At 38.8% G+C, this 27,463-nt stretch overlaps 18 non-coding genes across 18 annotated transcripts; all 18 read left to right on the forward strand.

Moving 5' to 3' along the window:
• Window positions 1–130: 130 nt before the first annotated feature.
• Window positions 131–203, forward strand: TRNAR-CCU (transfer RNA arginine (anticodon CCU)). Its single transcript has one exon. It is a non-coding gene; the product is annotated as a tRNA-Arg (tRNA).
• Window positions 204–849: 646 nt separating this feature from the next.
• TRNAR-UCG (transfer RNA arginine (anticodon UCG)) lies at window positions 850–922 on the forward strand. The gene has a single exon. It is a non-coding gene; the product is annotated as a tRNA-Arg (tRNA).
• An 803-nt stretch (window positions 923–1,725) lies between these two features.
• TRNAR-CCU (transfer RNA arginine (anticodon CCU)) lies at window positions 1,726–1,798 on the forward strand. Its single transcript has one exon. It is a non-coding gene; the product is annotated as a tRNA-Arg (tRNA).
• A 1,525-nt stretch (window positions 1,799–3,323) lies between these two features.
• Window positions 3,324–3,396, forward strand: TRNAR-CCU (transfer RNA arginine (anticodon CCU)). Its single transcript has one exon. It is a non-coding gene; the product is annotated as a tRNA-Arg (tRNA).
• Window positions 3,397–4,041: 645 nt separating this feature from the next.
• Window positions 4,042–4,114, forward strand: TRNAR-UCG (transfer RNA arginine (anticodon UCG)). Its single transcript has one exon. It is a non-coding gene; the product is annotated as a tRNA-Arg (tRNA).
• A 6,872-nt stretch (window positions 4,115–10,986) lies between these two features.
• On the forward strand, window positions 10,987–11,059 carry TRNAR-UCG (transfer RNA arginine (anticodon UCG)). The gene has a single exon. It is a non-coding gene; the product is annotated as a tRNA-Arg (tRNA).
• Window positions 11,060–12,581: 1,522 nt separating this feature from the next.
• On the forward strand, window positions 12,582–12,654 carry TRNAR-UCG (transfer RNA arginine (anticodon UCG)). The gene has a single exon. It is a non-coding gene; the product is annotated as a tRNA-Arg (tRNA).
• An 803-nt stretch (window positions 12,655–13,457) lies between these two features.
• Window positions 13,458–13,530, forward strand: TRNAR-CCU (transfer RNA arginine (anticodon CCU)). Its single transcript has one exon. It is a non-coding gene; the product is annotated as a tRNA-Arg (tRNA).
• Window positions 13,531–14,176: 646 nt separating this feature from the next.
• On the forward strand, window positions 14,177–14,249 carry TRNAR-UCG (transfer RNA arginine (anticodon UCG)). The gene has a single exon. It is a non-coding gene; the product is annotated as a tRNA-Arg (tRNA).
• A 1,521-nt stretch (window positions 14,250–15,770) lies between these two features.
• On the forward strand, window positions 15,771–15,843 carry TRNAR-UCG (transfer RNA arginine (anticodon UCG)). Its single transcript has one exon. It is a non-coding gene; the product is annotated as a tRNA-Arg (tRNA).
• Window positions 15,844–16,646: 803 nt separating this feature from the next.
• On the forward strand, window positions 16,647–16,719 carry TRNAR-CCU (transfer RNA arginine (anticodon CCU)). Its single transcript has one exon. It is a non-coding gene; the product is annotated as a tRNA-Arg (tRNA).
• Window positions 16,720–17,365: 646 nt separating this feature from the next.
• TRNAR-UCG (transfer RNA arginine (anticodon UCG)) lies at window positions 17,366–17,438 on the forward strand. Its single transcript has one exon. It is a non-coding gene; the product is annotated as a tRNA-Arg (tRNA).
• A 1,522-nt stretch (window positions 17,439–18,960) lies between these two features.
• TRNAR-UCG (transfer RNA arginine (anticodon UCG)) lies at window positions 18,961–19,033 on the forward strand. The gene has a single exon. It is a non-coding gene; the product is annotated as a tRNA-Arg (tRNA).
• Window positions 19,034–22,139: 3,106 nt separating this feature from the next.
• On the forward strand, window positions 22,140–22,212 carry TRNAR-UCG (transfer RNA arginine (anticodon UCG)). Its single transcript has one exon. It is a non-coding gene; the product is annotated as a tRNA-Arg (tRNA).
• A 1,522-nt stretch (window positions 22,213–23,734) lies between these two features.
• On the forward strand, window positions 23,735–23,807 carry TRNAR-UCG (transfer RNA arginine (anticodon UCG)). The gene has a single exon. It is a non-coding gene; the product is annotated as a tRNA-Arg (tRNA).
• An 803-nt stretch (window positions 23,808–24,610) lies between these two features.
• Window positions 24,611–24,683, forward strand: TRNAR-CCU (transfer RNA arginine (anticodon CCU)). The gene has a single exon. It is a non-coding gene; the product is annotated as a tRNA-Arg (tRNA).
• A 646-nt stretch (window positions 24,684–25,329) lies between these two features.
• Window positions 25,330–25,402, forward strand: TRNAR-UCG (transfer RNA arginine (anticodon UCG)). The gene has a single exon. It is a non-coding gene; the product is annotated as a tRNA-Arg (tRNA).
• A 1,522-nt stretch (window positions 25,403–26,924) lies between these two features.
• On the forward strand, window positions 26,925–26,997 carry TRNAR-UCG (transfer RNA arginine (anticodon UCG)). The gene has a single exon. It is a non-coding gene; the product is annotated as a tRNA-Arg (tRNA).
• The last annotated feature ends 466 nt before the right edge of the window (window positions 26,998–27,463 follow it).

The following is a 27,463-nucleotide window of genomic DNA, read 5'->3' on the forward strand; positions in this document are numbered from 1 at the left end:
GGGATGGAAGAGGATGAAAATGGGAAGTTTACTTATGGAGAGAACTGAGAAATATCATGTGTACAGACACCAATGTTGGACGATTGAATACATTTAAATAATGCCTCTAGATTGCTGGCATTTATCTGTTGCCTCAGTGGCCTAATGGATAAGGCACTGGCCTCCTAAGCCAGGGATTGTGGGTTCGAGTCCCATCTGAGGTGCAAACCAAAGTTCACTCTTACTTTTCCAGAAAAATAAGTATATTCATTACATGCTTCCTCTCAGATGTTTATGAGGTATTAGGAACTTTGAAATGGTACCATTTTACTTCTGTACTCTTCAGAGTCATGTTGATGTTCTGAAACTACAAAGTCGATTTTTAAACACCTATCTTTGTCAGATGCATTTTTGACCCGGCAGAAGATATTCCTTTGGAAAAAATGATTTGAATTGGATTGGTGTAACTGTTGTTCCTAGAGGTGGTGAAAGGCTTTCAGGCACTTGAATAGGGCAAGTCAGGATTCATGAAACGTATACAACCTTTGAGTGTGTGTAAATTGGAATATCCAGGAAGGAGCAGTTCGTACTACTTTCAAAACAGTTTCTCTCCACTTCTGGAAACATCCAGAGCTATATAAAGCATACTCTGAGCTTTAATCTCATGAAGAAAGAGGTTTAAATGCAAAAAAGAAAACAATAGCTTATCGTACTGGTGACATTCTCATTATATAAATTCCAAAAAAGTGATTTAATTGAAAGGAGCTGAAAAAACCCCACAATGGTTTGTAAACCTAAATACCTATAAATAATATATTTTCCATCCTTGCATACCACCTACAGTATATAAATAAACGCATCAGGACACATGACCGCGTGGCCTAATGGATAAGGCGTCTGACTTCGAATCAGAAGATGGAGGGTTCGAGTCCCTTCGTGGTCGGTTTTTGCCAATGGTCACACAATTCAGGTTTCCATTCAGAATGGAAGCAGGCTCTTCCAATACTCTCATAGCCATCATGTTCTCATTCCTAATTAATAATAAAGTGGAGTACATACTGCACAGTCATTTAGATTGCATCTACAGTCTAAAATCTAGTGCATTTAAGTGGCATTAAAAAGTGCTTCTATGTACACGCACTGAATATGTACTAGGTTTGCAGAATTTTGACTTGACAGAATGGGTTTTTAGCTTAAGTGTGTGTAGATGAACTGCAAGGTGTGTAAGTATGTGTTCATGGGGTGCTTCAAGTGTAAAATCTGTATGATTTGTGAAGTTAAAGTGCTAATTTTGCCTACGAGAAAGAAAAGTACTACAGAAGAATTATAAAGGATTGGCACATTGGCTGCCTTTGCTGATGACACAGTTGGCTAATTTGTAAAGCACTGGTCTATTAAGTTGCAGAGTGTGGTTGAACTTGGTTAGTAGACTTGGTGCCTGTTTCTGTGTCCTGCTGAAGACAAGGACGGCTTGATACCACTGTCAAAGCCCAGTTTAATGAGAAAAGCATCCATGGAAGAAGAAGTGTTGATTCGAAAATGGTACTCCTCCAATTTCTCTGCACTTGCTACAAATGCAGAGTCTCCATTATAGCACAGAACAGAGTGTTAAAGTCGGGGATGGAAGAGGATGAAAATGGGAAGTTTACTTATGGAGAGAACTGAGAAATATCATGTGTACAGACACCAATGTTGGACGATTGAATACATTTAAATAATGCCTCTAGATTGCTGGCATTTATCTGTGCCTCATTGGCCTAATGGATAAGGCACTGGCCTCCTAAGCCAGGGATTGTGGGTTCGAGTCCCATCTGAGGTGCAAACCAAAGTTCACTCTTACTTTTCCAGAAAAATAAGTATATTCATTACATGCTTCCTCTCAGATGTTTATGAGGTATTAGGAACTTTGAAATGGTACCATTTTACTTCTGTACTCTTCAGAGTCATGTTGATGTTCTGAAACTACAAAGTCGATTTTTAAACACCTATCTTTGTTGTCAGATGCATTTTTGACCCGGCAGAAGATATTCCTTTGGAAAAAATGATTTGAATTGGATTGGTGTAACTGTTGTTCCTAGAGGTGGTGAAAGGCTTTCAGGCACTTGAATAGGGCAAGTCAGGATTCATGAAACGTATACAACCTTTGAGTGTGTGTAAATTGGAATATCCAGGAAGGAGCAGTTCGTACTACTTTCAAAACAGTTTTTCTCCACTTCTGGAAACATCCAGAGCTATATAAAGCATACTCTGAGCTTTAATCTCATGAAGAAAGAGGTTTAAATGCTAAAAAGAAAACAATAGCTTATCGTACTGGTGACATTCTCATTATATAAATTCCCAAAAAGTGATTTAATTGAAAGGAGCTGAAAAAACCCCACAATGGTTTGTAAACCTAAATAACTATAAATAATATATTTTCCATCCTTGCATACCACCTACAGTATATAAATAAACGCAGCAGGACACATGACCGCATGGCCTAATGGATAAGGTGTCTGACTTTGAATCAGAAGATTGAGGGTTCGAGTCCGTTCGTGGTCGGTTTTTGCCAATGGTCACACAATTCAGGTTTCCATTCAGAATGGAAGCAGGCTCTTCCAATACTCTCATAGCCATCATGTTCTCATTCCTAATTAATAATAAAGTGGAGTACATACTGCACAGTCATTTAGATTGCATCTACAGTCTAAAATCTAGTGCATTTAAGTGGCATTAAAAAGTGCTTCTATGTACACGCACTGAATATGTACTAGGTTTGCAGAATTTTGACTTGACAGAATGGGTTTTTAGCTTAAGTGTGTGTAGATGAACTGCAAGGTGTGTAAGTATGTGTTCATGGGGTGCTTCAAGTGTAAAATCTGTATGATTTGTGAAGTTAAAGTGCTAATTTTGCCTACGAGAAAGAAAGGTACTACAGAAGAATTATAAAAGATTGGCACATTGGCTGCCTTTGCTGATGACACAGTTGGCTAATTTGTAAAGCACTGGTCTATTAAGTTGCAGAGTGTGGTTGAACTTGGTTAGTAGACTTGGTGCCTGTTTCTGTGTCCTGCTGAAGACAAGGATGGCTTGATACCACTGTCAAAGCCCAGTTTAATGAGAAAAGCATCCATGGAAGAAGAAGTGTTGATTCGAAAATGGTACTCCTCCAATTTCTCTGCACTTGCTACAAATGCAGAGTCTCCATTATAGCACAGAACAGAGTGTTAAAGTCGGGGATGGAAGAGGATGAAAATGGGAAGTTTACTTATGGAGAGAACTGAGAAATATCATGTGTACAGACACCAATGTTGGACGATTGAATACATTTAAATAATGCCTCTAGATTGCTGGCATTTATCTGTGCCTCAGTGGCCTAATGGATAAGGCACTGGCCTCCTAAGCCAGGGATTGTGGGTTCGAGTCCCATCTGAGGTGCAAACCAAAGTTCACTCTTACTTTTCCAGAAAAATAAGTATATTCATTACATGCTTCCTCTCAGATGTTTATGAGGTATTAGGAACTTTGAAATGGTACCATTTTACTTCTGTACTCTTCAGAGTCATGTTGATGTTCTGAAACTACAAAGTCGATTTTTAAACACCTATCTTTGTCAGATGCATTTTTGACCCGGCAGAAGATATTCCTTTGGAAAAAATGATTTGAATTGGATTGGTGTAACTGTTGTTCCTAGAGGTGGTGAAAGGCTTTCAGGCACTTGAATAGGGCAAGTCAGGATTCATGAAACGTATACAACCTTTGAGTGTGTGTAAATTGGAATATCCAGGAAGGAGCAGTTCGTACTACTTTCAAAACAGTTTCTCTCCACTTCTGGAAACATCCAGAGCTATATAAAGCATACTCTGAGCTTTAATCTCATGAAGAAAGAGGTTTAAATGCAAAAAAGAAAACACAGCTTATCGTACTGGTGACATTCTCATTATATAAATTCCAAAAAAGTGATTTAATTGAAAGGAGCTGAAAAAACCCCACAATGGTTTGTAAACCTAAATACCTATAAATAATATATTTTCCATCCTTGCATACCACCTACAGTATATAAATAAATGCAGCAGGACACATGACCGCGTGGCCTAATGGGTAAGGCGTTTGACTTCGAATCAGAAGATTGAGGGTTCGAGTCCCTTCGTGGTCGGTTTTTGCCAATGGTCACACAATTCAGTTTTCCATTCAGAATGGAAGCAGGCTCTTCCAATACTCTCTTAGCCATCATGTTCTCATTCCTAATTAATAATAAAGTGGAGTACATACTGCACAGTCATTTAGATTGCATCTACAGTCTAAAATCTAGTGCATTTAAGTGGCATTAAAAAGTGCTTCTATGTACACGCACTGAATATGTACTAGGTTTGCAGAATTTTGACTTCACAGAATGGGTTTTTAGCTTAAGTGTGTGTAGATGAACTGCAAGGTGTGTAAGTATGTGTTCATGGGGTGCTTCAAGTGTAAAATCTGTATGATTTGTGAAGTTAAAGGTCTAATTTTGCCTACGAGAAAGAAAAGTACTACAGAAGAATTATAAAGGATTGGCACATTGGCTGCCTTTGCTGATGACACAGTTGGCTAATTTGTAAAGCACTGGTCTATTAAGTTGCAGAGTGTGGTTGAACTTGGTTAGTAGACTTGGTGCCTGTTTCTGTGTCCTGCTGAAGACAAGGACGGCTTGATACCACTGTCAAAGCCCAGTTTAATGAGAAAAGCATCCATGGAAGAAGAAGTGTTGATTCGAAAATGGTACTCCTCCAATTTCTCTGCACTTGCTACAAATGCAGAGTCTCCATTATAGCACAGAACAGAGTGTTAAAGTCGGGGATGGAAGAGGATGAAAATGGGAAGTTTACTTATGGAGAGAACTGAGAAATATCCTGTGTGCACACACCAGTGTTGGACGATTGAATACATTTAAATAATGCCTCTAGATTGCTTGCGTTTATCTGTGCCTCAGTGGCCTAATGGATAAGGCACTGGCCTCTTAAGCCAGGGATTGTGGGTTCGAGTCCCATCTGAGGTGCAAACTAAAGTTCACTCTTACTTTTCCAGAAAAAAAAGTATATTTATTACATGCTTCCTCTCAGATGTTTATGAGGTATTAGGAACTTTGAAATGGTACCATTTTACTTCTGTACTCTTCAGAGTCATGTTGATGTTCTGAAACTACAAAGTCAATTTTTAAACACCTATCTTTGTCAGATCCATTTTTGACCCGGCAGAAGATATTCCTTTGGAAAAAATGATTTGAATTGGATTGGTGTAACTGTTGTTTCTAGAGGTGGTGAAAGGCTTTCAGGCACTTGAATAGGGCAAGTCAGGATTCATGAAACGTATACAACCTTTGAGTGTGTGTAAATTGGAATATCCAGGAAGGAGCAGTTTGTACTACTTTCAAAACAGCTTCTCTCCACTTCTGGAAACATCCAGAGCTATATAAAGCATACTCTGTGTAAGGAAGTGGTAAGAAGACACTGAGAGAGGTTAAAGTTGGAGACGTGGTTTATTAGCTCGTCTCGTCTCGAAGTCATAAGTAGTATGAGCATTTAACAGATGCAGTACAACCGATGACATTCCATAAGTTCAAAACACAACATGTGTAAATAGCAACACGAGCTTGTCACGAGCAGCCAGACGCAGCTGAGCGCTCATGACAGCTCGAGTCATCAAGAATACATTCCCAACACACCTTCCCCCCTTAAAAGAAAACCTAAAAAAAAAAAAAAAAAAAAAAAAGGATCAATTCATCACAAATTCATTAAACCTAACAGGTAAGCGGTGAGAGCGTATAGGTCTGGTATTGTCTGAGTCACACGTGGCTTGAGGACGTTCGCCATTTCCACTCATTCCTCCAACATCATAAAAAACATTGCTGTCCGAATCTTCCATCAATGGATAAGGCCCATTAAATAAAGAAACCCTACTCAAGTTCCAGACAGAACCACCCTCAAGTCTGACCGCGTTCCTAAAAACTTCAATAACCTTCTTGGGATTCGACCAAACAGGAAAACCCTTACTCACACCCTCTTTCTTTTTAATGCGAACGATATCGCCCACTTTGATAGAACGACTGGACATAGAACCAGTCCTTTTGACCATGTCGTGTTTCATTCTTTCCTTATATGACTGAACTCTGTGTAGAACAGCTTCAAAATCAACTTTAGAACAGTTTTCAGAACCAGCTAAATTTTTCTTTAGCCACCAAGGAACTAACTTGGTGCTGGGCTTTCGCCCTCTCAGAAGCTCAAAGGGAGAAACCAAAGTCACAGAGTTGGGAGACGTCCTGTAAGCCAATAACATGGATTGCAAAGCATTCCTCCAATTTAGATTACCTTTAATAGAAAGCTGTATGGCCTCTTTGACCACACGGTTGAAGCGTTCAACCTGACCATTCGCTTCAGGATGGAATACTGCGATCTTCCTATGGACAATACCACATTTAGTAAAAAAAAGTTCAATCTCTTTACTTAGAAACTGTGGACCGTTGTCAGTCACTATTTCCTGGGGAATTCCTTCCCTGCAAAAAGTTTCATCTAAAAATTCTATAACATGACTCGAAGTAACTTCCTTAACCATTTTGACCTCAGGCCATTTAGAAAAATAGTCTATGAGTACAATGCCGAAAGCCTCTTGCTTGGGTAGGCAACTGAAAGGGCCAATGATGTCTAACCCCAATTTCCGCCAGGGACCTAAAGGTAAGTCAATGGGGCACGGTTCAGGACGTAAAGCAACTGCTGATTTATCACTGTTAGAACACTGGGTACACTTACGCACAAAATGCTCTACACACGAGTCAATCCCTGGCCACCAGAAAGACTCCTTCAGACGCCTTCTGGTAAATGAAATCCCCAAATGTCCTTCATGTGCTATTTCGAGTAAAGAATTCCTAAGTTGAAAAGGTGGAATAATTTTGTCGCCACGAAGAACCAAACCATTTTCCAGAGCAAGTTCCTCTTGAACCTTGAAAAAACCCATCATGTCTCCAGACAACTTCCTCTGTTCAGGCCAACCCTGTGTAAGATATTTTATAACTTTGCTCAACTCCAAATCTTTATTCATCTCTTCTATCCATACATCCTCCTGCAAAGAAAATTTTCCGCTACATACAGAATTGACATCTTTAAAATTGAAAGCAACTTCACACTCTTCTTCATGACCAACTCCCGAAACATCAGATTCGGAAATCAGTCTGGACATGCAATCTGCATGAACATTCGCCTTCCCTTGAACATATTCAATAGTATATTGAAAAGATTGCAACCTAGATGCTAACCTTGCAAGGCGTGCCGACATAGTCCTTCCTCCACCTGGAGCCATGAGGTACACCAATGGCTTATGATCGGTTTTTATCAAAAATTTGGTGCCCCACAAAAAAGGTCTGAAATGTTCAGCACCCCAAACACATGCCAGTAACTCCCTTTCTATAACGGAGTAATTCTTTTCAGCATCACGTAAGGCCCTAGATGCATAGGCCACAATCCATTCTTTCTCACAATCTTTCTGCAAGAGTACTCCACCTAAACCAGAGGAGCTGGCGTCCACCATAATGATGCATTTCACGCCAATAACGAAAGGTTTTAAGCAAGGAGCATTCACAATAAACATTTTTAGAGATTTGAAAGCTTGTGTCATTTCATCAGTCCAGACAAACTTAGCATTTTTCTTTAAAAGACATCTGAACGGATCAACTTTTACTGAAAAGTTAGGGATAAACTTAGCATAAAACTCAATGAGACCTAAAAAGGCCACAAGTTGCTCTTTTGATGTAGGCACAGGAGCATCAACAATGCTCTTAACATGATTCTTCTTTGGCTTGATACCCATTCCACTAATGGTATGTCCAAGATATTCTACCTCCTTTTGCTTAAACTTGCATTTATCAAGGCGAATAGTAAGACCCTTCTGCGCTAATGCAGCAATCACACACTTTAGATTATTGTCATGTTCACGGTCATCTTTTCCATGCACTAAAATATCATCCTGGAATGCTATGGCACCACTCAAACCTTCTAGGGTATCCCTCATTAACCTCTGGAACACGGAGGCTGCACTCGCCAGTCCAAAGGGCATACGACAAAACCTGTATAATCCTTCAGGTGTAATGAAGGCAGTGATGTTTTTGGATTCCTCAGCAAGTACAACTTGGTGGTAAGCACTGGCTAGGTCAACACTGGAAAAAACTTGTGCTCCAGCCAATGTCGACACCATCTCATGGAGGTTTGGTAAAGGGTGCGAATCAACCCAAATAGCGTTGTTGACACTGCGGAGGTCAATGCATAGTCTGAGTTCACCATTGGACTTAACCGAAATAACAATCGGAGAAACCCAAGGTGAAGACTCAATGGGTTCAATAATGTTCTTCTCACATAAGTCCTTTAACATATCCTTTAGTTTAACTCTATAGGATAAAGGGACATTCCTTACTCTATGTCTTACAGGAATGGCATTCTCATTTAATTTGATGACATGTTCAAAACCCTTATACCGACCCAAGGTACCACTGAATACTGTGGGAAAGGATTGACGTAATTTCTCAATAATTAGAGAACTGTCCTCAGTAACACTAGATACACTCAAGGATTGAGAATTGTCCCCAGTGACATTAGACACACTCAAAGATTGCACCACATACACAGGAGGATCAGCCCTGGGATCAATTTTCATTCCCAATTGAAATTGGTGTGGCCAACTCAAAAGTGATAGACCAGCTCTTGATACATACACTTTCCCTGATATACGCTGCTCAGAGAATTGTATATCTGCTATGAAATAGCCAATTAGGTCAATTCTGTGACCCGTATAACCACCAGGGGAAACATCAGAATCAATTAGACTCTTATTCGGAAATTTCTCCTTAAAGACACTTAGAGAAATTAAAGTGTACCAAGCACACGAGTCTACAAAAATTTCTAAATTCACATTGTCTATAGTAACAACACAAGATGGAAATTTTGTGCAATCCCCATCTTCACAAACATTAATAACTGTATTAACTTGGAAAGTTTCTTCATCATCTGATTGAAACTCATCACAGCATTCATGTACACAATTCATCTTCCCTGGTGTAGATTTGCAAAATTTGGTGAAATGGCCTTTTTTGTAGCACTTTGAACAAGTTTTGCCTAGAGCAGGACAATTCTTACAATCTGCTAAATGTCCATCACTTCCACACCTAAAACACAATAGTTTAGAAGTTCTCTTGTCATATTTCTGATTTTTATATCTATTATCGTTCCTAGAAAAAAATTCATTTCTCTGCGAAAACGTTTTTTTAAACTTATCCCTGTCTTTAGGTATACTGAAAACATCACTCTTATCATTACCTCTGATCTCCTTAACAAACTTCTCTGAGTGTTCTATGGACTTTGCAATGTCTATAGCGTTATTAAGAGACATATCAGAAGTAGTCCAAAGACGTTCCTGCACTTTTTTGTTGTTAGTTCTCATCAAAATTTGGTCTCTTAATACTTGCTCGTAAGAAATATGTTCGAAATCACATGTTACAGCTAACGTTCTTAAAGCTGAAACAAAATCTTCAACAGGTTCATCAGCACGTTGTTTCCGAGAATAAAATATAAACCTCTCCATGACAACGTTCTTCTTTTTCCCATATCTTAAACATAACTGTTGTGAAGCATACTCATATACATTAATCTCTCCTGGATTCACTAAAACAGGTAGAGTTTTAAATTCTTTCAAAGCAATGCCGCCTAAACAGTGTTTTAGCAAAGACAACTTCCTTTCTGGTTCACAATCCCCTTCTTCTAAAACATCAACATAGGCTAAGAAGACAGGTTCCCAAATCTCCCAAGCCATGGGTGGCTCACCAGGTGCTGACAAAAATGAAGGTGGTGGTACAATGCCAGACATGTTGAATCAATTGTTATAAGCTATCAGGAAGTTGGTATACACATATAATTACACTTGAAATATGTATTTCTAAATTAAAATGCACTTTAAAGTCATAAATGTTTAGTATGCACAACACAAATGAAATTGTAATTAAAATTTCCTGCTTCAGTAAAAGAGAATAAAAAATTATTGTGGTTATCTTGATTGAATTCAAGTTCTGAGAACTGAAGGTAGAGTAGATTCCCAGTTCTTTACAAAGGAAACGATCGATGCGCGATGAAAATCGGCAAATCTGTAGTGGTTCCTGTTTTGCGCGATGAAGCCGGCAGTCTCCTAGCAACGTTGCGTGACACACTCATGCGCAATGACCAAAGACGTCACGTTGGATGAAATCACGCGATGTCAGGTGCGTAGCGTAGGATTGCGCAATTAAGAATATTGAGCGCGGACTCCTATGGCAACAAATTCAAAGATGCAGATCCGGAAAACAAGTAAGAATTGCTTGATTTATATTCTTTAAGTGAACAGAAGTGCTTCTGCTTTCCTCTGCACAGTAGCAATCCGATGCTGTTCTCCAAGGCGAATTTCAAGACGCTGGCAAATTCCAAGGTAATCCAGGATGAACAAAGAAGTAAAAAAATTTTTTTTTTTTTTTTTATATCCGATGGTCTCTTTAAACGCAGGTAAAACGGATCCCGTTCGTCGCCAGTGTAAGGAAGTGGTAAGAAGACACTGAGAGAGGTTAAAGTTGGAGACGTGGTTTATTAGCTCGTCTCGTCTCGAAGTCATAAGTAGTATGAGCATTTAACAGATGCAGTACAACCGATGACATTCCATAAGTTCAAAACACAACATGTGTAAATAGCAACACGAGCTTGTCACGAGCAGCCAGACGCAGCTGAGCGCTCGTGACAGCTCGAGTCATCAAGAATACATTCCCAACACTCTGAGCTTTAATCTCATGAAGAAAGAGGTTTAAATGCAAAAAAGAAAACAATAGCTTATCGTACTGGTGACATTCTCATTATATAAATTCCAAAAAAGTGATTTAATTGAAAGGAGCTGAAAAAACCCCACAATGGTTTGTAAACCTAAATAACTATAAATAATATATTTTCCATCCTTGCATACCACCTACAGTATATAAATAAACGCAGCAGGACACATGACCGCGTGGCCTAATGGATAAGGAGTCTGACTTCGAATCAGAAGATTGAGGGTTCGAGTCCCTTCGTGGTCGGTTTTTGCCAATGGTCACACAATTCAGGTTTCCATTCAGAATGGAAGCAGGCTCTTCCAATACTCTCATAGCCATCATGTTCTCATTCCTAATTAATAATAAAGTGGAGTACATACTGCACAGTCATTTAGATTGCATCTTCAGTCTAAAATCTAGTGCATTTAAGTGGCATTAAAAAGTGCTTCTATGTACACGCACTGAATATGTACTATGTTTGCAGACTTTTGACTTGACAGAATGGGTTTTTAGCTTAAGTGTGTGTAGATGAACCGCAAGGTGTGTAAGTATGTGTTCATGGAGTGCTTCAAGTGTAAAATCTGTATGATTTGTGCAGTTAAAGTGCTAATTTTGCCTACGAGAAAGAAAAGTACTACAGAAGAATTATAAAGGATTGGCACATTGGCTGCCTTTGCTGATGACACAGTTCGCTAATTTGTAAAGCACTGGTCTATTAAGTTGCAGAGTGTGGTTGAACTTGATTAGTAGACTTGGTGCCTGTTTCTGTGTCCTGCTGAAGACAAGGACGGCTTGATACCACTGTCAAAGCCCAGTTTAATGAGAAAAGCATCCATGGAAGAAGAAGTGTTGATTCGAAAATGGTACTCCTCCAATTTCTCTGCACTTGCTACAAATGCAGAGTCTCCATTATAGCACAGAACAGAGTGTTAAAGTCGGGGATGGAAGAGGATGAAAATGGGAAGTTTACTTATGGAGAGAACTGAGAAATATCCTGTGTGCAGACACCAGTGTTGGACGATTGAATACATTTAAATAATGCCTCTAGATTGCTGGCATTTATCTGTGCCTCAGTGGCCTAATGGATAAGGCACTGACCTCTTAAGCCAGGGATTGTGGGTTCGAGTTCCATCTGAGGTGCAAACTAAAGTTCACTCTTACTTTTCCAGAAAAATAAGTATATTTATTACATGCTTCCTCTCAGATGTTTATGAGGTATTAGGAACTTTGAAATGGTACCATTTTACTTCTGTACTCTTCAGAGTCATGTTGATGTTCTGAAACTACAAAGTCAATTTTTAAACCCCTATCTTTGTCAGATGCATTTTTGACCCGGCAGAAGATATTCCTTTGGAAAAAATGATTTGAATTGGATTGGTGTAACTGTTGTTTCTAGAGGTGGTGAAAGGCTTTCAGGCACTTGAATAGGGCAAGTCAGGATTCATGAAACGTATACAACCTTTGACTGTGTGTAAATTGGAATATCCAGGAAGGAGCAGTTTGTACTACTTTCAAAACAGTTTCTCTCCACTTCTGGAAACATCCAGAGCTATATAAAGCATACTCTGAGCTTTAATCTCATGAAGAAAGAGGTTTAAATGCAAAAAAGAAAACAATAGCTTATCGTACTGGTGACATTCTCATTATATAAATTCCAAAAAAGTGATTTAATTGAAAGGAGCTGAAAAAACCCCACAATGGTTTGTAAACCTAAATAACTATAAATAATATATTTTCCATCCTTGCATACCACCTACAGTATATAAATAAACGCAGCAGGACACATGACCGCATGGCCTAATGGATAAGGCATCTGACTTCGAATCAGAAGATTGAGGGTTCGAGTCCCTTCGTGGTCGGTTTTTGCCAATGGTCACACAATTCAGGTTTCCATTCAGAATGGAAGCAGGCTCTTCCAATACTCTCATACCCATCATGTTCTCATTCCTAATTAATAATAAAGTGGAGTACATACTGCACAGTCATTTAGATTGCATCTTCAGTCTAAAATCTAGTGCATTTAAGTGGCATTAAAAAGTGCTTCTATGTACACGCACTGAATATGTACTAGGTTTGCAGAATTTTGACTTGACAGAATGGGTTTTTAGCTTAAGTGTGTGTAGATGAACTGCAAGGTGTGTAAGTATGTGTTCATGGGGTGCTTCAAGTGTAAAATCTGTATGATTTGTGAAGTTAAAGTGCTAATTTTGCCTACGAGAAAGAAAAGTACTACAGAAGAATTATAAAGGATTGGCACATTGGCTGCCTTTGCTGATGACACAGTTGGCTAATTTGTAAAGCACTGGTCTATTAAGTTGCAGAGTGTGGTTGAACTTGGTTAGTAGACTTGGTGCCTGTTTCTGTGTCCTGCTGAAGACAAGGACGGCTTGATACCACTGTCAAAGCCCAGTTTAATGAGAAAAGCATCCATGGAAGAAGAAGTGTTGATTCGAAAATGGTACTCCTCCAATTTCTCTGCACTTGCTACAAATGCAGAGTCTCCATTATAGCACAGAACAGAGTGTTAAAGTCGGGGATGGAAGAGGATGAAAATGGGAAGTTTACTTATGGAGAGAACTGAGAAATATCATGTGTACAGACACCAATGTTGGACGATTGAATACATTTAAATAATGCCTCTAGATTGCTGGCATTTATCTGTGCCTCAGTGGCCTAATGCATAAGGCACTGGCCTCCTAAGCCAGGGATTGTGGGTTCGAGTCCCATCTGAGGTGCAAACCAAAGTTCACTCTTACTTTTCCAGAAAAATAAGTATATTCATTACATGCTTCCTCTCAGATGTTTATGAGGTATTAGGAACTTTGAAATGGTACCATTTTACTTCTGTACTCTTCAGAGTCATGTTGATGTTCTGAAACTACAAAGTCGATTTTTAAAGACCTATCTTTGTCAGATGCATTTTTGACCCGGCAGAAGATATTCCTTTGGAAAAAATGATTTGAATTGGATTGGTGTAACTGTTGTTCCTAGAGGTGGTGAAAGGCTTTCAGGCACTTGAATAGGGCAAGTCAGGATTCATGAAACGTAAACAACCTTTGAGTGTGTGTAAATTGGAATATCCAGGAAGGAGCAGTTCGTACTACTTTCAAAACAGTTTCTCTCCACTTCTGGAAACATCCAGAGCTATATAAAGCATACTCTGAGCTTTAATCTCATGAAGAAAGAGGTTTAAATGCAAAAAAGAAAACAATAGCTTATCGTACTGATGACATTCTCATTATATAAATTCCCAAAAAGTGATTTAATTGAAAGGAGCTGAAAAAACCCCACAATGGTTTGTAAACCTAAATAACTATAAATAATATATTTTCCTTCCTTGCAAACCACCTACAGTATATAAATAAACGCAGCAGGACACATGACTGCGTGGCCTAATGGGTAAGGCGTTTGACTTCGAATCAGAAGATTGAGGGTTCGAGTCCCTTCATGGTCGGTTTTTGCCAATGGTCACACAATTCAGGTTTCCATTCAGAATGGAAGCAGGCTCTTCCAATACTCTCTTAGCCATCATGTTCTCATTCCTAATAATAATAAAGTGGAGTACATATTGCACAGTCATTTAGATTGCATCTACAGTCTAAAATCTAGTGCATTTAAGTGGCATTAAAAAGTGCTTCTATGTACACGCACTGAATATGTACTAGGTTTGCAGAATTTTGACTTCACAGAATGGGTTTTTAGCTTAAGTGTGTGTAGATGAACTGCAAGGTGTGTAAGTATGTGTTCATGGGGTGCTTCAAGTGTAAAATATGTATGATTTGTGAAGTTAAAGGTCTAATTTTGCCTACGAGAAAGAAAAGTACTACAGAAGAATTATAAAGGATTGGCACATTGGCTGCCTTTGCTGATGACACAGTTGGCTAATTTGTAAAGCACTGGTCTATTAAGTTGCAGAGTGTGGTTGAACTTGGTTAGTAGACTTGGTGCCTGTTTCTGTGTCCTGCTGAAGACAAGGACGGCTTGATACCACTGTCAAAGCCCAGTTTAATGAGAAAAGCATCCATGGAAGAAGAAGTGTTGATTCGAAAATGGTACTCCTCCAATTTCTCTGCACTTGCTACAAATGCAGAGTCTCCATTATAGCACAGAACAGAGTGTTAAAGTCGGGGATGGAAGAGGATGAAAATGGGAAGTTTACTTATGGAGAGAACTGAGAAATATCCTGTGTGCACACACCAGTGTTGGACGATTGAATACATTTAAATAATGCCTCTAGATTGCTTGCATTTATCTGTGCCTCAGTGGCCTAATGGATAAGGCACTGGCCTTTTAAGCCAGGGATTGTGGGTTCGAGTCCCATCTGAGGTGCAAACTAAAGTTCACTCTTACTTTTCCAGAAAAATAAGTATATTTATTACATGCTTCCTCTCAGATGTTTATGAGGTATTAGGAACTTTCAAATGGTACCATTTTACTTCTGTACTCTTCAGAGTCATGTTGATGTTCTGAAACTACAAAGTCAATTTTTAAACACCTATCTTTGTCAGATGCATTTTTGACACGGCAGAAGATATTCCTTTGGAAAAAATGATTTGAATTGGATTGGTGTAACTGTTGTTTCTAGAGGTGGTGAAAGGCTTTCAGGCACGTGAATAGGGCAAGTCAGGATTCATGAAACGTATACAACCTTTGAGTGTGTGTAAATTGGAATATCCAGGAAGGAGCAGTGTGTACTACTTTCAAAACAGTTTCTCTCCACTTCTGGAAACATCCAGAGCTATATAAAGCATACTCTGAGCTTTAATCTCATGAAGAAAGAGGTTTAAATGCAAAAAAGAAAACAATAGCTTATCGTACTGGTGACATTCTCATTATATAAATTCCAAAAAAGTGATTTAATTGAAAGGAGCTGAAAAAACCCCACAATGGTTTGTAAACCTAAATAACTATAAATAATATATTTTCCATCCTTGCATACCACCTACAGTATATAAATAAACGCAGCAGGACACATGACCGCGTGGCCTAATGGATAAGGCGTCTGACTTCGAATCAGAAGATTGAGGGTTCGAGTCCCTTCGTGGTCAGTTTTTGCCAATGGTCACACAATTCAGGTTTCCATTCAGAATGGAAGCAGGCTCTTCCAATACTCTCATAGCCATCATGTTCTCATTCCTAATTAATAATAAAGTGGAGTACATACTGCACAGTCATTTAGATTGCATCTTCAGTCTAAAATCTAGTGCATTTAAGTGGCATTAAAAAGTGCTTCTATGTACACGCACTGAATATGTACTAGGTTTGCAGAATTTTGACTTCACAGAATGGGTTTTTAGCTTAAGTGTGTGTAGATGAACTGCAAGGTGTGTAAGTATGTGTTCATGGAGTGCTTCAAGTGTAAAATCTGTATGATTTGTGCAGTTAAAGTGCTAATTTTGCCTACGAGAAAGAAAAGTACTACAGAAGAATTATAAAGGATTGGCACATTGGCTGCCTTTGCTGATGACACAGTTGGCTAATTTGTAAAGCACTGGTCTATTAAGTTGCAGAGTGTGGTTGAACTTGGTTAGTAGACTTGGTGCCTGTTTCTGTGTCCTGCTGAAGACAAGGACGGCTTGATACCACTATCAAAGCCCAGTTTAATGAGAAAAGCATCCATGGAAGTAGAAGTGTTGATTCAAAAATGGTACTCCTCCAATTTCTCTGCACTTGCTACAAATGCAGAGTCTCCATTATAGCACAGAACAGAGTGTTAAAGTCGGGGATGGAAGAGGATGAAAATGGGAAGTTTACTTATGGAGAGAACTGAGAAATATCCTGTGTACAGACACCAGTGTTGGACGATTGAATACATTTAAATAATGCCTCTAGATTGCTGGCATTTATCTGTGCCTCAGTGGCCTAATGGATAAGGCACTGGCCTCCTAAGCCAGGGATTGTGGGTTCGAGTCCCATCTGAGGTGCAAACCAAAGTTCCCTCTTACTTTTAAAGAAAAATAAGTATATTCATTACATGCTTCCTCTCAGATGTTTATGAGGTATTAGGAACTTTGAAATGGTACCATTTTACTTCTGTACTCTTCAGAGTCATGTTGATGTTCTGAAACTACAAAGTCGATTTTTAAACACCTATCTTTGTCAGATGCATTTTTGACCCGGCAGAAGATATTCCTTTGGAAAAAATGATTTGAATTGGATTGGTGTAACTGTTGTTCCTAGAGGTGGTGAAAGGCTTTCAGGCACTTGAATAGGGCAAGTCAGGATTCATGAAACGTATACAACCTTTGAGTGTGTGTAAATTGGAATATCCAGGAAGGAGCAGTTTGTACTACTTTCAAAACAGTGTCTCTCCACTTCTGGAAACATCCAGAGCTATATAAAGCATACTCTGAGCTTTAATCTCATGAAGAAAGAGGTTTAAATGCAAAAAAGAAAACAATAGCTTATCGTACTGGTGACATTCTCATTATATAAATTCCAAAAAAGTGATTTAATTGAAAGGAGCTGAAAAAACCCCACAATGGTTTGTAAACCTAAATAACTATAAATAATATATTTTCCATCCTTGCATACCACCTACAGTATATAAATAAACGCAGCAGGACACATGACCGCGTGGCCTAATGGATAAGGCGTTTGACTTCGAATCAGAAGATTGAGGGTTCGAGTCCCTTCGTGGTCGGTTTTTGCCAATGGTCACACAATTCAGGTTTACATTCAGAATGGAAGCAGGCTCTTCCAATACTCTCATAGCCATCATGTTCTCATTCCTAATTAATAATAAAGTGGAGTACATACTGCACAGTCATTTAGATTGCATCTACAGTCTAAAATCTAGTGCATTTAAGTGGCATTAAAAAGTGCTTCTATGTACACGCACTGAATATGTACTAGGTTTGCAGAATTTTGACTTGACAGAATGGGTTTTTAGCTTAAGTGTGTGTAGATGAACTGCAAGGTGTGTAAGTATGTGTTCATGGGGTGCTTCAAGTGTAAAATCTGTATGATTTGTGAAGTTAAAGTGCTAGTTTTGCCTACGAGAAAGAAAAGTACTACAGAAGAATTATAAAGGATTGGCACATTGGCTCCCTTTGCTGATGACACAGTTGGCTAATTTGTAAAGCACTGGTCTATTAAGTTGCAGAGTGTGGTTGAACTTGGTTAGTAGACTTGGTGCCTGTTTCTGTGTCCTGCTGAAGACAAGGACGGCTTGATACCACTGTCAAAGCCCAGTTTAATGAGAAAAGCATCCATGGAAGAAGAAGTGTTGATTCGAAAATGGTACTCCTCCAATTTCTCTGCACTTGCTACAAATGCAGAGTCTCCATTATAGCACAGAACAGAGTGTTAAAGTCGGGGATGGAAGAGGATGAAAATGGGAAGTTTACTTATGGAGAGAACTGAGACATATCCTGTGTGCAGACACCAGTGTTGGACGATTGAATACATTTAAATAATGCCTCTAGATTGCTGGCATTTATCTGTGCCTCAGTGGCCTAATGGATAAGGCACTGGCCTCTTAGGCCAGGGATTGTGGGTTCGAGTCCCATCTGAGGTGCAAACTAAAGTTCACTCTTACTTTTCCAGAAAAATAAGTATATTTATTACATGCTTCCTCTCAGATGTTTATGAGGTATTAGGAACTTTGAAATGGTACCGTTTTACTTCTGAACTCTTCAGAGTCATGTTGATGTTCTGAAACTACAAAGTCAATTTTTAAACACCTATCTTTGTCAGATGCATTTTTGACCCGGCAGAAGATATTCCTTTAGAAAAAATGATTTGAATTGGATTGGTGTAACTGTTGTTTCTAGAGGTGGTGAAAGGCTTTCAGGCACTTGAATAGGGCAAGTCAGGATTCATGAAACGTATACAACCTTTGAGTGTGTGTAAATTGGAATATCCAGGAAGGAGCAGTTTGTACTACTTTCAAAACAGTTTCTCTCCACTTCTGGAAACATCCAGAGCTATATAAAGCAAACTCTGAGCTTTAATCTCATGAAGAAAGAGGTTTAAATGCAAAAAAGAAAACAATAGCTTATCGTACTGGTGACATTCTCATTATATAAATTCCAAAAAAGTGATTTAATTGAAAGGAGCTGAAAAAACCCCACAATGGTTTGTAAACCTAAATAACTATAAATAACATATTTTCCATCCTTGCATACCACCTACAGTATATAAATAAACGCAGCAGGACACATGACCACGTGGCCTAATGGATAAGGCATCTGACTTCGAATCAGAAGATTGAGGGTTCGAGTCCCTTCGTGGTCGGTTTTTGCCAATGGTCACACAATTCAGGTTTCCATTCAGAATGGAAGCAGGCTCTTCCAATACTCTCATAGCCATCATGTTCTCATTCCTAATTAATAATAAAGTGGAGTACATACTGCACAGTCATTTAGATTGCATCTTCAGTCTAAAATCTAGTGCATTTAAGTGGCATTAAAAAGTGCTTCTATGTACACGCACTGAATATGTACTAGGTTTGCAGACTTTTGACTTCACAGAATGGGTTTTTAGCTTAAGTGTGTGTAGATGAACTGCAAGGTGTGTAAGTATGTGTTCATGGGGTGCTTCAAGTGTAAAATCTGTATGATTTGTGAAGTTAAAGTGCTAATTTTGCCTACGAGAAAGAAAAGTACTACAGAAGAATTATAAAGGATTGGCACATTGGCTGCCTTTGCTGATGACACAGTTGGCTAATTTGTAAAGCACTGGTCTATTAAGTTGCAGAGTGTGGTTGAACTTGGTTAGTAGACTTGGTGCCTGTTTCTGTGTCCTGCTGAAGACAAGGACGGCTTGATACCACTGTCAAAGCCCAGTTTAATGAGAAAAGCATCCATGGAAGAAGAAGTGTTGATTCGAAAATGGTACTCCTCCAATTTCTCTGCACTTGCTACAAATGCAGAGTCTCCATTATAGCACAGAACAGAGTGTTAAAGTCGGGGATGGAAGAGGATGAAAATGGGAAGTTTACTTATGGAGAGAACTGAGAAATATCCTGTGTGCACACACCAGTGTTGGACGATTGACTACATTTAAATAATGCCTCTCGATTGCTTGCATTTATCTGTGCCTCAGTGGCCTAATGGATAAGGCACTGGCCTCTTAAGCCAGGGATTGTGGGTTTGAGTCCCATCTGAGGTGCAAACTAAAGTTCACTCTTACTTTTCTAGAAAAATAAGTATATTTATTACATGCTTCCTCTCAGATGTTTATGAGGTATTAGGAACTTTGCAATGGTACCATTTTACTTCTGTACTCTTCAGAGTCATGTTGATGTTCTGAAACTACAAAGTCAATTTTTAAACACCTATCTTTGTCAGATGCATTTTTGACCTGGCAGAAGATATTCCTTTGGAAAAAATGATTTGAATTGGATTGGTGTAACTGTTGTTTCTAGAGGTGGTGAAAGGCTTTCAGGCACTTGAATAGGGCAAGTCAGGATTCATGAAACGTATACAACCTTTGAGTGTGTGTAAATTGGAATATCCAGGAAGGAGCAGTTTGTACTACTTTCAAAACAGTTTCTCTCCACTTCTGGAAACATCCAGAGCTATATAAAGCATACTCTGAGCTTTAATCTCATGAAGAAAGAGGTTTAAATGCAAAAAAGAAAATAATAGCTTATCGTACTGGTGACATTCTCATTATATAAATTCCAAAAAAGTGATTTAATTGAAAGGAGCTGAAAAAAACCCACAATGGTTTGTAAACCTAAATAACTATAAATAATATATTTTCCATCCTTGCATACCACCTACAGTATATAAATAAACGCAGCAGGACACATGACCGCGTGGCCTAATGGATAAGGCGTCTGACTTCGAATCAGAAGATTGAGGGTTCGAGTCGGTTTTTGCCAATGGTCACACAATTCAGGTTTCCATTCAGAATGGAAGCAGGCTCTTCCAATACTCTCATAGCCATCATGTCCTCATTCCTAATTAATAATAAAGTGGAGTACATACTGCACAGTCATTTAGATTGCATCTTCAGTCTAAAATCTAGTGCATTTAAGTGGCATTAAAAAGTGCTTCTATGTACACGCACTGAATATGTACTAGGTTTGCAGACTTTTGACTTCACAGAATGGGTTTTTAGCTTAAGTGTGTGTAGATGAACTGCAAGGTGTGTAAGTATGTGTTCATGGAGTGCTTCAAGTGTAAAATCTGTATGATTTGTGCAGTTAAAGTGCTAATTTTGCCTATGAGAAAGAAAAGTACAACAGAAGAATTATAAAGGATTGGCACATTGGCTGCCTTTGCTGATGACACAGTTGGCTAATTTGTAAAGCACTGGTCTATTAAGTTGCAGAGTGTGGTTGAACTTGGTTAGTAGACTTGGTGCCTGTTTCTGTGTCCTGCTGAAGACAAGGACGGCTTGATACCACTGTCAAAGCCCAGTTTAATGAGAAAAGCATCCATGGAAGTAGAAGTGTTGATTCGAAAATGGTACTCCTCCAATTTCTCTGCACTTGCTACAAATGCAGAGTCTCCATTATAGCACAGAACAGAGTGTTAAAGTCGGGGATGGAAGAGGATGAAAATGGGAAGTTTACTTATGGAGAGAACTGAGAAATATCCTGTGTACAGACACCAGTGTTGGACGATTGAATACATTTAAATAATGCCTCTAGATTGCTGGCATTTATCTGTGCCTCAGTGGCCTAATGGATAAGGCACTGGCCTCTTAAGCCAGGGATTGTGGGTTTCAGTCCCATCTGAGGTGCAAACTAAAGTTCACTCTTACTTTTCCAGAAAAATAAGTATATTTATTACATGCTTCCTCTCAGATGTTTATGAGGTATTAGGAACTTTGAAATGGTACCATTTTACTTCTGTACTCTTCAGAGTCATGTTGATGTTCTGAAACTACAAAGTCAATTTTTAAACACCTATCTTTGTCAGATGCATTTTTGACCCGGCAGAAGATATTCCTTTGGAAAAAATGATTTGAATTGGATTGGTGTAACTGTTGTTTCTAGAGGTGGTGAAAGGCTTTCAGGCACTTGAATAGGGCAAGTCAGGATTCATGAAACGTATACAACCTTTGAGTGTGTGTAAATTGGAATATCCAGGAAGGAGCAGTTTGTACTACTTTCAAAACAGTTTCTCTCCACTTCTGGAAACATCCAGAGCTATATAAAGCATACTCTGAGCTTTAATCTCATGAAGAAAGAGGTTTAAATGCAAAAAAGAAAACAATAGCTTATCGTACTGGTGACATTCTCATTATATAAATTCCAAAAAAGTGATTTAATTGAAAGGAGCTGAAAAAACCCCACAATGGTTTGTAAACCTAAATAACTATAAATAATATATTTTCCATCCTTGCATACCACCTACAGTATATAAATAAACGCAGCAGGACACATGACCGCGTGGCCTAATGGATAAGGCGTCTGACTTCGAATCAGAAGATTGAGGGTTCGAGTCCCTTCGTGGTCGGTTTTTGCCAATGGTCACACAATTCAGGTTTCCATTCAGAATGGAAGCAGGCTCTTCCAATACTCTCATAGCCATCATGTTCTCATTCCTAATTAATAATAAAGTGGAGTACATACTGCACAGTCATTTAGATTGCATCTTCAGTCTAAAATCTAGTGCATTTAAGTGGCATTAAAAAGTGCTTCTATGTACACGCACTGAATATGTACTAGGTTTGCAGACTTTTGACTTCACAGAATGGGTTTTTAGCTTAAGTGTGTGTAGATGAACTGCAAGGTGTGTAAGTATGTGTTCATGGAGTGCTTCAAGTGTAAAATCTGTATGATTTGTGCAGTTAAAGTGCTAATTTTGCCTACGAGAAAGAAAAGTACAACAGAAGAATTATAAAGGATTGGCACATTGGCTGCCTTTGCTGATGACACAGTTGGCTAATTTGTAAAGCACTGGTCTATTAAGTTGCAGAGTGTGGTTGAACTTGGTTAGTAGACTTGGTGCCTGTTTCTGTGTCCTGCTGAAGACAAGGACGGCTTGATACCACTGTCAAAGCCCAGTTTAATGAGAAAAGCATCCATGGAAGAAGAAGTGTTGATTCGAAAATGGTACTCCTCCAATTTCTCTGCACTTGCTACAAATGCAGAGTCTCCATTATAGCACAGAACAGAGTGTTAAAGTCGGGGATGGAAGAGGATGAAAATGGGAAGTTTACTTATGGAGAGAACTGAGAAATATCCTGTGTGCACACACCAGTGTTGGACGATTGAATACATTTAAATAATGCCTCTAGATCGCTTGCATTTATCTGTGCCTCAGTGGCCTAATGGATAAGGCAATGGCCTCTTAAGCCAGGGATTGTGAGTTCGAGTCCCATCTGAGGTGCAAACTAAAGTTCACTCTTACTTTTCCAGAAAAATAAGTATATTTATTACATGCTTCCTCTCAGATGTTTATGAGGTATTAGGAACTTTCAAATGGTACCATTTTACTTCTGTACTCTTCAGAGTCATGTTGATGTTCTGAAACTACAAAGTCAATTTTTAAACACCTATCTTTGTCAGATGCATTTTTGACACGGCAGAAGATATTCCTTTGGAAAAAATGATTTGAATTGGATTGGTGTAACTGTTGTTTCTAGAGGTGGTGAAAGGCTTTCAGGCACTTGAATAGGGCAAGTCAGGATTCATGAAACGTATACAACCTTTGAGTGTGTGTAAATTGGAATATCCAGGAAGGAGCAGTGTGTACTACTTTCAAAACAGTTTCTCTCCACTTCTGGAAACATCCAGAGCTATATAAAGCATACTCTGAGCTTTAATCTCATGAAGAAAGAGGTTTAAATGCAAAAAAGAAAACAATAGCTTATCGTACTGGTGACATTCTCATTATATAAATTCCAAAAAAGTGATTTAATTGAAAGGAGCTGAAAAAACCCCACAATGGTTTGTAAACCTAAATAACTATAAATAATATATTTTCCATCCTTGCATACCACCTACAGTATATAAATAAACGCAGCAGGACACATGACCGCGTGGCCTAATGGATAAGGCGTCTGACTTCGAATCAGAAAATTGAGGGTTCGAGTCCCTTCGTGGTCAGTTTTTGCCAATGGTCACACAATTCAGGTTTCCATTCAGAATGGAAGCAGGCTCTTCCAATACTCTAATAGCCATCATGTTCTCATTCCTAATTAATAATAAAGTGGAGTACATACTGCACAGTCATTTAGATTGCATCTTCAGTCTAAAATCTAGTGCATTTAAGTGGCATTAAAAAGTGCTTCTATGTACACGCACTGAATATGTACTAGGTTTGCAGAATTTTGACTTCACAGAATGGGTTTTTAGCTTAAGTGTGTGTAGATGAACTGCAAGGTGTGTAAGTATGTGTTCATGGAGTGCTTCAAGTGTAAAATCTGTATGATTTGTGCAGTTAAAGTGCTAATTTTGCCTACGAGAAAGAAAAGTACTACAGAAGAATTATAAAGGATTGGCACATTGGCTGCCTTTGCTGATGACACAGTTGGCTAATTTGTAAAGCACTGGTCTATTAAGTTGCAGAGTGTGGTTGAACTTGGTTAGTAGACTTGGTGCCTGTTTCTGTGTCCTGCGGAAGACAAGGACGGCTTGATACCACTATCAAAGCCCAGTTTAATGAGAAAAGCATCCATGGAAGTAGAAGTGTTGATTCAAAAATGGTACTCCTCCAATTTCTCTGCACTTGCTACAAATGCAGAGTCTCCATTATAGCACAGAACAGAGTGTTAAAGTCGGGGATGGAAGAGGATGAAAATGGGAAGTTTACTTATGGAGAGAACTGAGAAATATCCTGTGTACAGACACCAGTGTTGGACGATTGAATACATTTAAATAATGCCTCTAGATTGCTGGCATTTATCTGTGCCTCAGTGGCCTAATGGATAAGGCACTGGCCTCCTAAGCCAGGGATTGTGGGTTCGAGTCCCATCTGAGGTGCAAACCAAAGTTCACTCTTACTTTTCCAGAAAAATAAGTATATTCATTACATGCTTCCTCTCAGATGTTTATGAGGTATTAGGAACTTTGAAATGGTACCATTTTACTTCTGTACTCTTCAGAGTCATGTTGATGTTCTGAAACTACAAAGTCGATTTTTAAACACCTATCTTTGTCAGATGCATTTTTGACCCGGCAGAAGATATTCCTTTGGAAAAAATGATTTGAATTGGATTGGTGTAACTGTTGTTCCTAGAGGTGGTGAAAGGCTTTCAGGCACTTGAATAGGGCAAGTCAGGATTCATGAAACGTATACAACCTTTGAGTGTGTGTAAATTGGAATATCCAGGAAGGAGCAGTTTGTACTACTTTCAAAACAGTGTCTCTCCACTTCTGGAAACATCCAGAGCTATATAAAGCATACTCTGAGCTTTAATCTCATGAAGAAAGAGGTTTAAATGCAAAAAAGAAAACAACAGCTTATCGTACTGGTGACATTCTCATTATATAAATTCCAAAAAAGTGATTTAATTGAAAGGAGCTGAAAAAACCCCACAATGGTTTGTAAACCTAAATAACTATAAATAATATATTTTCCATCCTTGCATACCACCTACAGTATATAAATAAACGCAGCAGGACACATGACCGCGTGGCCTAATGGATAAGGTGTTTGACTTCGAATCAGAAGATTGAGGGTTCGAGTCCCTTCGTGGTCGGTTTTTGCCAATGGTCACACAATTCAGGTTTACATTCAGAATGGAAGCAGGCTCTTCCAATACTCTCATAGCCATCATGTTCTCATTCCTAATTAATAATAAAGTGGAGTACATACTGCACAGTCATTTAGATTGCATCTACAGTCTAAAATCTAGTGCATTTAAGTGGCATTAAAAAGTGCTTCTATGTACACGCACTGAATATGTACTAGGTTTGCAGAATTTTGACTTGACAGAATGGGTTTTTAGCTTAAGTGTGTGTAGATGAACTGCAAGGTGTGTAAGTATGTGTTCATGGGGTGCTTCAAGTGTAAAATCTGTATGATTTGTGAAGTTAAAGTGCTAATTTTGCCTACGAGAAAGAAAAGTACTACAGAAGAATTATAAAGGATTGGCACATTGGCTGCCTTTGCTGATGACACAGTTGGCTAATTTGTAAAGCACTGGTCTATTAAGTTGCAGAGTGTGGTTGAACTTGGTTAGTAGACTTGGTGCCTGTTTCTGTGTCCTGCTGAAGACAAGGACGGCTTGATACCACTGTCAAAGCCCAGTTTAATGAGAAAAGCATCCATGGAAGAAGAAGTGTTGATTCGAAAATGGTACTCCTCCAATTTCTCTGCACTTGCTACAAATGCAGAGTCTCCATTATAGCACAGAACAGAGTGTTAAAGTCGGGGATGGAAGAGGATGAAAATGGGAAGTTTACTTATGGAGAGAACTGAGAAATATCCTGTGTGCAGACACCAGTGTTGGACGATTGAATACATTTAAATAATGCCTCTAGATTGCTGGCATTTATCTGTGCCTCAGTGGCCTAATGGATAAGGCACTGGCCTCTTAAGCCAGGGATTGTGGGTTCGAGTCCCATCTGAGGTGCAAACTAAAGTTCACTCTTACTTTTCCAGAAAAATAAGTATATTTATTACATGCTTCCTCTCAGATGTTTATGAGGTATTAGGAACTTTGAAATGGTACCGTTTTACTTCTGAACTCTTCAGAGTCATGTTGATGTTCTGAAACTACAAAGTCAATTTTTAAACACCTATCTTTGTCAGATGCATTTTTGACCCGGCAGAAGATATTCCTTTAGAAAAAATGATTTGAATTGGATTGGTGTAACTGTTGTTTCTAGAGGTGGTGAAAGGCTTTCAGGCACTTGAATAGGGCAAGTCAGGATTCATGAAACGTATACAACCTTTGAGTGTGTGTAAATTGGAATATCCAGGAAGGAGCAGTTTGTACTACTTTCAAAACAGTTTCTCTCCACTTCTGGAAACATCCAGAGCTATATAAAGCAAACTCTGAGCTTTAATCTCATGAAGAAAGAGGTTTAAATGCAAAAAAGAAAACAATAGCTTATCGTACTGGTGACATTCTCATTATATAAATTCCAAAAAAGTGATTTAATTGAAAGGAGCTGAAAAAACCCCACAATGGTTTGTAAACCTAAATAACTATAAATAATATATTTTCCATCCTTGCATACCACCTACAGTATATAAATAAACGCAGCAGGACACATGACCACGTGGCCTAATGGATAAGGCATCTGACTTCGAATCAGAAGATTGAGGGTTCGAGTCCCTTCGTGGTCGGTTTTTGCCAATGGTCACACAATTCAGGTTTCCATTCAGAATGGAAGCAGGCTCTTCCAATACTCTCATAGCCATCATGTTCTCATTCCTAATTAATAATAAAGTGGAGTACATACTGCACAGTCATTTAGATTGCATCTTCAGTCTAAAATCTAGTGCATTTAAGTGGCATTAAAAAGTGCTTCTATGTACACGCACTGAATATGTACTAGGTTTGCAGACTTTTGACTTCACAGAATGGGTTTTTAGCTTAAGTGTGTGTAGATGAACTGCAAGGTGTGTAAGTATGTGTTCATGGGGTGCTTCAAGTGTAAAATCTGTATGATTTGTGAAGTTAAAGTGCTAATTTTGCCTACGAGAAAGAAAAGTACTACAGAAGAATTATAAAGGATTGGCACATTGGCTGCCTTTGCTGATGACACAGTTGGCTAATTTGTAAAGCACTGGTCTATTAAGTTGCAGAGTG

This window comes from Lissotriton helveticus, chromosome 5_1 (assembly GCF_964261635.1).
Source record: "Lissotriton helveticus chromosome 5_1, aLisHel1.1, whole genome shotgun sequence".
Taxonomy (NCBI): Eukaryota; Metazoa; Chordata; class Amphibia; order Caudata; family Salamandridae; genus Lissotriton; species Lissotriton helveticus.